Below are 7,165 nucleotides of genomic sequence, written 5' to 3'. Positions count from 1 at the left end.
TAAGCTTTTGGAAAAGTCCATTTAGCAATATAAAATATTCAGAGGAGTTTTTGGCATTGTTTGAATTATTTTAAATTCAAAACAGTGGCAAAATAAATTAAATAAAACAAAACAGAAGAAAAAAAATAAAAAGAACAGAAGCCTACCTGGGCCATTTACCGGTAGCCGGCCCAGCTGGCCAGCCCATCCGGCCGGCCCAGCCCACCTCCTTTCCCCCCTTGTCATCTTCCTCCTTTGCCAGGAGGACGAACAGAGGCGAGGCGTGGCGCGCGCCCGAGAGGCCTCGGCCACCTCCTGCTTCCCCCTGGCCACCTCCTGCTTCCTCTCGTCGCCCTGGACCCCGTCCGCGACGCCACGCACCCCCCCCAGGCCTCTCACTCTCTCCCCGAGCTCCTCTCTTCCTCTGGCTCTCTCGCACGCAGCCACCGAACACACCCGTCGCCGCCGACGAGCATCACCGCGGCCACCGTCCACCCCGTGCCTCTCCGATGAGTTCAGAGGAGCCGCCATCGCCTTCTGCGTCTTCTACACCAACCCATTCGACCGCGGGAGCCCTGTAGCGTCTTCCCGGATCTCGTCCCCAACCTTCGGCCGCCGGCGAACTTCCGAGGATTCGCGAGCTCCAGCCCCTCCCCGGCCTCGCCGTTGCCTCTACCGGATCCGCTGTGAGCTCCTCTTCCATTTCCCCTCCTCCCCGCGCTCGTTCCTGCACGCTAGCCGCCCATTTCACCGGGGCCGTGAGCTCCTCACCGCCGGCGATGACGCGGACAAGGCCAGAGCCACCGGAGCTAGCTACCGAGCACGGCAACGTGCTCCACACCTCACCAGGAACCTAACTCACACACCAGCTTCCCCTCCCGTGCCCCCTAACGCCAACCCCGACCTCGCCCGAACTCCGGCCACCGCCGCGAGCTTGCCTCCAGTGAGCTCGGGCCACCTCAGCCCCTGCCGTTTGCACAGATGGATGCGGGCGAGTCCCAGCTCCACGTAGACGCCCTCATCCGCCCGTTTGGTCGCCGGAGCAAGAAGTCCGAAGGCCTCCGCCGTCTCGGCCTCGCCGGCGTCAAGCCGCCGGCAGGTTAGGCCCTGCTAATTTAGTTTAGATGCTAATTAAATTTTAGCTAACCCACTGACTCACTGACAGGTGGGGCCCAGCCCTGTTAATTAACCCAGTTCAGTTTAATTAAATTCTAACTAAACTAATATCACTGACATGCGGGACCCACTGTCAGGTTTGACTGGACTGTGCCACGTTGACGTGCTGACGTCATCATGACGTCAGGATGATGCAGTAATGTTTTCTGGATTTGTTTTTATTCAGAAAATTTCAGAAAATGCCCTAAACTTCAATAAATCATAGAAAATTAACCGTAACTCCAAATTAAATAAATTATATATGAAAAATTATCAGAAAAATTCAAGGAATCCATCTGTACCATTTTCATGCATGTTAGAACCACTTATAGCTGCTGTATAGCACAAATCAATTAAATGGCATTTAAATATCCACATATGGAGTTTGAATTTGAATCTTGGATTCAAACCAACTTCATTTAATCTGGTTTTAGTTGCATTAGCACAAAACACAGCATATTGCCATGTCACATTCATGCATCATATTGTGCATTGCATTGATTGTGTTTTTCCTCAGTTGCCGGTGATTGCCCCCTCTCGATAGACGTGATACCGATGATGTGATCGTTGACACTGATGAAGACTCAATGTTATCTTCAGAAGTGCCAGGCAAGCAAAACCCCCTTGTTCATTCCGATAAAATCCCACTCTCTCGCTCCTGCTCTCTTTTACTGCATTAGGACAACAACGATTCATCTGTTACTTGCTGCGGTAGCTGAACCCCTTTATCCTTTGCATGACCTGTCATTCCACAGTAAATAGATGAAACCCACTAGCATGAGTAGGAGTTGTTTGAGCCCTGTTGTGCCTACTCATTCTTGCTTGTTTGTCATGCCTGCTACTGCTTAGAGTTGAGTCAGGTCTGATTCATCGGGGATGAATCAGAGGCGTGTGAACATGTCCTACTGTGTGTGAGCTAAGTGTGTGAACACGTTTTGGTAAAGGTAGCGGTGAGGGGCCATGTAGGAGTACATGGTGGGTTGTCTCATTGCAGCCGTCCTCAGGAACTGAGTTCTGTGTTTGTGATCCATGATTCAGCTACTACCACGCATTGGGCCCGAAACCAATGGACCCTCTCGGCTTCTTAATCACCCTTGTCCTCTGTCCAGGAGTTGCAAGTAGTTTCTGGTGTTTGTAGTATGCTGGAGGCCGTGCGCAGCGCTGACCGTAGGGGTGGGCTGTGATGCGGTAGGCACGTGGCCGGGTAAACCGGGCACCCGTTTGGTGTCACGGAACCCTGTACACATCGTTTGGGGCTGTGAGCGAAACTCCGGCCGGATCTCCTCATGGATGGAACCCGAATAGGCGATAAACCTGGACTAGAGACTTGAGTGTTTAGGCAGGCCGTGGCCGACACCCACGTTGGGCTTCCGCTTGAAGGTTGCCGAGTACATGTCGTGTAAATGGCGGTAAGTGGTGAGAGCGTGTGTGAAGAAGTACACCCCTGCAGGGTTATCATCATCTATTCGAATAGCCGTGTCCACGGAAAAGGACTTCTGGGTTGCTTATATCAGTTCATAGACAAGTGAAAGTGGATACTCTAAAATACGCAAGATAAGCGTGAGTGCTATGGATGGCGTTCTCGTAGGGAGACGGGAGCGGATCCATAGTGGTGTATTGATATGGTGAATGTGTGGACTCGTGTGCGCCACCTCAAAGAGTTACTTGCAGTCATAGTTTAGGATAGCCACCGAGTCAAAGCTGGCTTGCTGCAGTTAAACCCCACCATCCCCTTTGTTGATAATGATGCATATGTAGTTAGTTCTGATGTAAGTCTTGCTGGGTACATTTGTACTCACGTTTGCCTATTTTATGTTTTGCAGAGAGACTTCGGTCTCACTAGTAGTTCCACGTGGACTTCGACGTTTAGCTTGTTACCTCAGCTACGATCTTGTGCCCTCGGCAGGATCTGATAAATAGTCAGGCTTCTCAGCCCTTTTCATTTATAGATGTCTGTACTCAGACATGATAGCTTCCGCTTGTGCTTTGACTTGTATGCTCTGATTGTTGGGTCATGAGACCCCTGTTTGTAATATCTCGCTCCTCGGAGCCTATTGAATAAATTACTTGAGTCGTAGAGTCATGTTGTGATGCCATGTTGTATTTGCACATATCGAGCATATTGTGTGTATGTTATTGAAATGCTTGGTATGTGTGGGATCTGACCATCTAGTTGTTTATCTTTAGTAGCCTCTCTTACGGGGAAATGTCTCCTAGTGTTTCCACCGAGCCATGGTAGCTTGCTACTGCTCCGGAACACTTAGGCTGGCCGGCATGTGTCCTTCTTCGTTCCTGTGTCTGTCCCTTCGGGGAAATGTCACGCGATGAATACCGGAGTCCTGTTAGCCCGCTACAGCCCGGTTCACCGGAGTCCTGCTAGCCCAGTGCTACAGCCTGGATTCACTCGCTGATGACCGACACGTTCGATGCTGGGTCATGGATGCCTGTCCCTGTAAGTCTGTGCCACTTTGGGTTTACGACTAGCCATGTCAGCTCGGGCTCCTTATCATATGGATGCTAGCGACACTGTCATATACGTGTGCCAAAAGGCGCAAACGGTCCCGGGCTAAGGTAAGGCGACACCCGTGGGAATACCGTGCGTGAGGCCGCAAAGTGATATGAGGTGTTACATGCTAGATCGATGTGGCATTGAGTCGGGGTCCTGACAGCGTTGGTATCAGAGCTTGACTGCCTGTAGGATTACCAAGCCAAACTGGTCGAAGTTGAGTCTAGAAATTCTTTAGTTATATAAGGGAATTGATTGTGGGATGGAACGTAAGGCTCTTTTTACTCCTTATACCTCATGGCCTTCTGATCTGAGTCATCATCTTCTCTTCTACGGGGATTAAGAATTAGGCTATCTCTTCTTTCTATTAGGATCACGTGTTGCTAATCTGTAGAATTATAAGATTGTTGGACTTAAGCCTCGTTTCAGTTCCTACTACTTCTGTATGATTATTGTTGATCTCGAAACCTTGATATTGTGCTTCTGAGTGGTTATGCCACCATTTTTGTGAATGTCAAATCTTTTCTGAGCATTTACAGCCGTTATGCTGTCCGAGTCATTCCAGGTTTCCAAATAGTCTGATGCATTTGCAAAATCCTTTTCCTCTGGTTTCGATGCTCCTTTATGCCAGCTCAATCACACTAATTGTTGAGTTGAGGTATTCTATTGCCTTGACATTATGTTGGAGTTACTATTATGGCCCTAGGTGTTTAGGGAGTCACCTAGTAATCTAGCAATGTTTTGTGATCCCCAGTGTGATGATTCTGGCTTTTATTCTCGAAAGCATCCCGTGATGCCACTTAGTAGTAGGTATTCTACTCCTTGGGCTTTGAACCGAGATTCACTCTACTTACTTCATGTTGATAGTGTTTGCTAGTTCCTTCAGGATATTAGTAACCTTTGCGATAGTCCTCGAGGTCCGTGGTATTTCCTTCTTCCAAATACTATGAACCGCTTATGGCAGATGTTTATTGGATCAAAAGATCACAATTAGAGTATTCTTGAGGAGTTCTCCATTCATAAATCGTGACTCTGCCAGTTCTACCTTTCTGCATGGGTTATCCGGAAGAAATATGTTGAACTTGGTTCGACATACTAATCTATGCATCCACAACTCAGAAAATTATATGTTCCTTTGAGTTGTTCTCTTTAGTTGCATTTTGACCCTCGTCTATCAATTGATAGTCAAGAGTATGCGTGCAATCGTTCATCGATACCCATTACTCTTGTGGTCCGTCAAGCCATTCTATCGCGGAATGACTAGGAGAAACAAACTCCAGTACCTCTTCCCTATCCAGGGTTGGGTCAAAGAAGTTGTGCTCCGCAGATCAAATTGCTAATCCAGCTTTTGTTCTGCTCTACCTTGGAGTATTACATATTTTATATCGAGATTGTTATAGGAATTGCACACCATCCTATGAACTCTTGGTACAGTGATACTTCTTGCCATCATTGTTCATTCCTCGGTTCCTGTGTTATTGTAACCGGAATGCCGACAAATGCATCATGGCGTGTGAAATCAATACTGCTAGCAACTCCGTTGCTTGGTAGTTAAATGGACAATAACCTCATTCTTAACGTGTTGTTCTTGAATCATCATTCTAAGATTGATCGTGCTACCTAGTCCTTGTTTTGGTGCACCCTTCGATTGATGAGTTAGGATCTTGTCAAGTCCTCACTCATTTGATCATATCGTCTTGCCCTCAAAAGCGAGATTGTTCTCGAGCTTAGTAACATACCGGTGGTTCGTGATTTTCCGAATATCTTCTCAGAAGTATTACCAGGTTGTCCCCTGACTGTTATGTTGAGCTCGTGATCAAGTTGGTTTCTTGTGAACCACCCTCTCTCCAAGAATCTGTGATGGATATCCCGGAGCTAGTTGGTTAAGCTAGACAACAACTTGGAGAGTTGGAAGATAAAAGCTTGCCTGACTTAGTCCGTTCCAAAGGGATATTCTTGCGTAGTGTGTGTTGAAGAAAGATGATATCTTCATCGATTGGTCCCTGTGATCAGTTGCTGGACCTATTGTCTTATCAATCCTTTGATTTGAGTGTGGGCTATCGTCAAGTCAAATCAGTACCAACGATGCTCATAATGTTGTCTTACTCGTGGTTGATCCCTCGAGCATACACCATTACATCTTTGGCCTGACCAATGCTATCACTGTGAGCACATGATGGTGGAAGTCCAGTGATATGGAAATTCCGATGAGTTGCTGTTGAGCCCATCAGTAGCTTTTTGTCTTCCCCATGAATCATGTTGAACATCAACCTAGTGTTGGAAACTTGTGTAAGCATTTCTTCGTGTTTCGTTCATGAAGCATATGTTTGGATGAAGGAGTGACTTCCTCTTATACACGTGCATTTGGTGAAAGTTGCCGCCGTGAATTTGAGAGTTAGTTTTGCTTCCTCTGGAATCATCCCAAATCAGTCATGCATACGTGCGAAGTATTCTGTGGTTCGGAGACTTGCAACCTCCATTTCATAGGTGTCCCGAGCACACCAAGCCACTGATTGATTTGTTCAAGAAGAAGGAGTTCCTTCATAAGAGCTAATCCGGACTTATGTAGGGATTTTGATATCCTCGTTGATGGTTCCCCACCTGAACTCGGTAGTGTTTTATTATAAGACTACCACGTGGTCATGCTTGTCTGGGACAACGTGTTCACATGTTTGTAGCAGAACTAGCTCATGTTTTGGAGCTTACTATCGTAGTTCATTCCCCGAGAATCTCGCAATGTCATCTCGTCGATTTGTGTTGCAAACTTTTGTTTTTCTTCCTAGACTCGATGAGTCTGGAATATCCTGACACCAACCAGATCTGAATCTCAGGCAGATATGATGGTTGGAGCATTTCCCAAGAACTATAATATTGGTCCCTCTATAACCGGTAAAGTGGATGTCGTGGCCAACACACCCAGCTGGAAGATCTATTATTGTAGTATCTTGATTGAAGAAGTTGGCCACCTCCCCATAGGGATTTCGTAGGATTTACTCCCTAGTTGCCCTATGGATTTCTGAGATCCCGAAGTCCGACCTTTTTACTTGATGTTCTAGATATCAAACCATATCTATGAATGGGTACACTAGCACCTCAAGGAGAACATTAGAAGCGGAGTGCTAAATGTCTCTCGGTCGATCATCCAGATTTTATTTCCTTGGCCGCGCTAAGGTGAAATCTGAGAAGGTGTTATCTTCCTTTGCATCTGCATCCTCCATCACCATTCATCATGGTAGTAAGTTGTGTTTACCGGACCCTTGACACGGATGTTGGTAAAACCTTGATGAATGTGGAAATGCTCAAGTTCTTGAGAGCACGCACAAGCCCTACGTGTTATCATCGACGCTAACTGGGATTCCTCTCAGTTTCCTCGACAATGCTATGACCTTTTCAACCAGTGAATTAACTCTCTAGTGTTGGGTTCTTCCCCAGTTACCAGAATCATTCCCAGCATTTGCATTTTGTTCCCAGCTTGCACCGCCAATGTGCCATTCTACCATGGGTCTCTTCCATTTCCGGTGGCAA

The sequence above is a fragment of the Triticum aestivum genome, chromosome 6A (genome assembly GCF_018294505.1).
Source record: "Triticum aestivum cultivar Chinese Spring chromosome 6A, IWGSC CS RefSeq v2.1, whole genome shotgun sequence".
In the NCBI taxonomy this organism is placed as follows: domain Eukaryota; kingdom Viridiplantae; phylum Streptophyta; class Magnoliopsida; order Poales; family Poaceae; genus Triticum; species Triticum aestivum.
The sequence above is the reverse complement of the archived record's forward strand: the minus strand, read 5'-3'. Positions refer to the sequence as shown.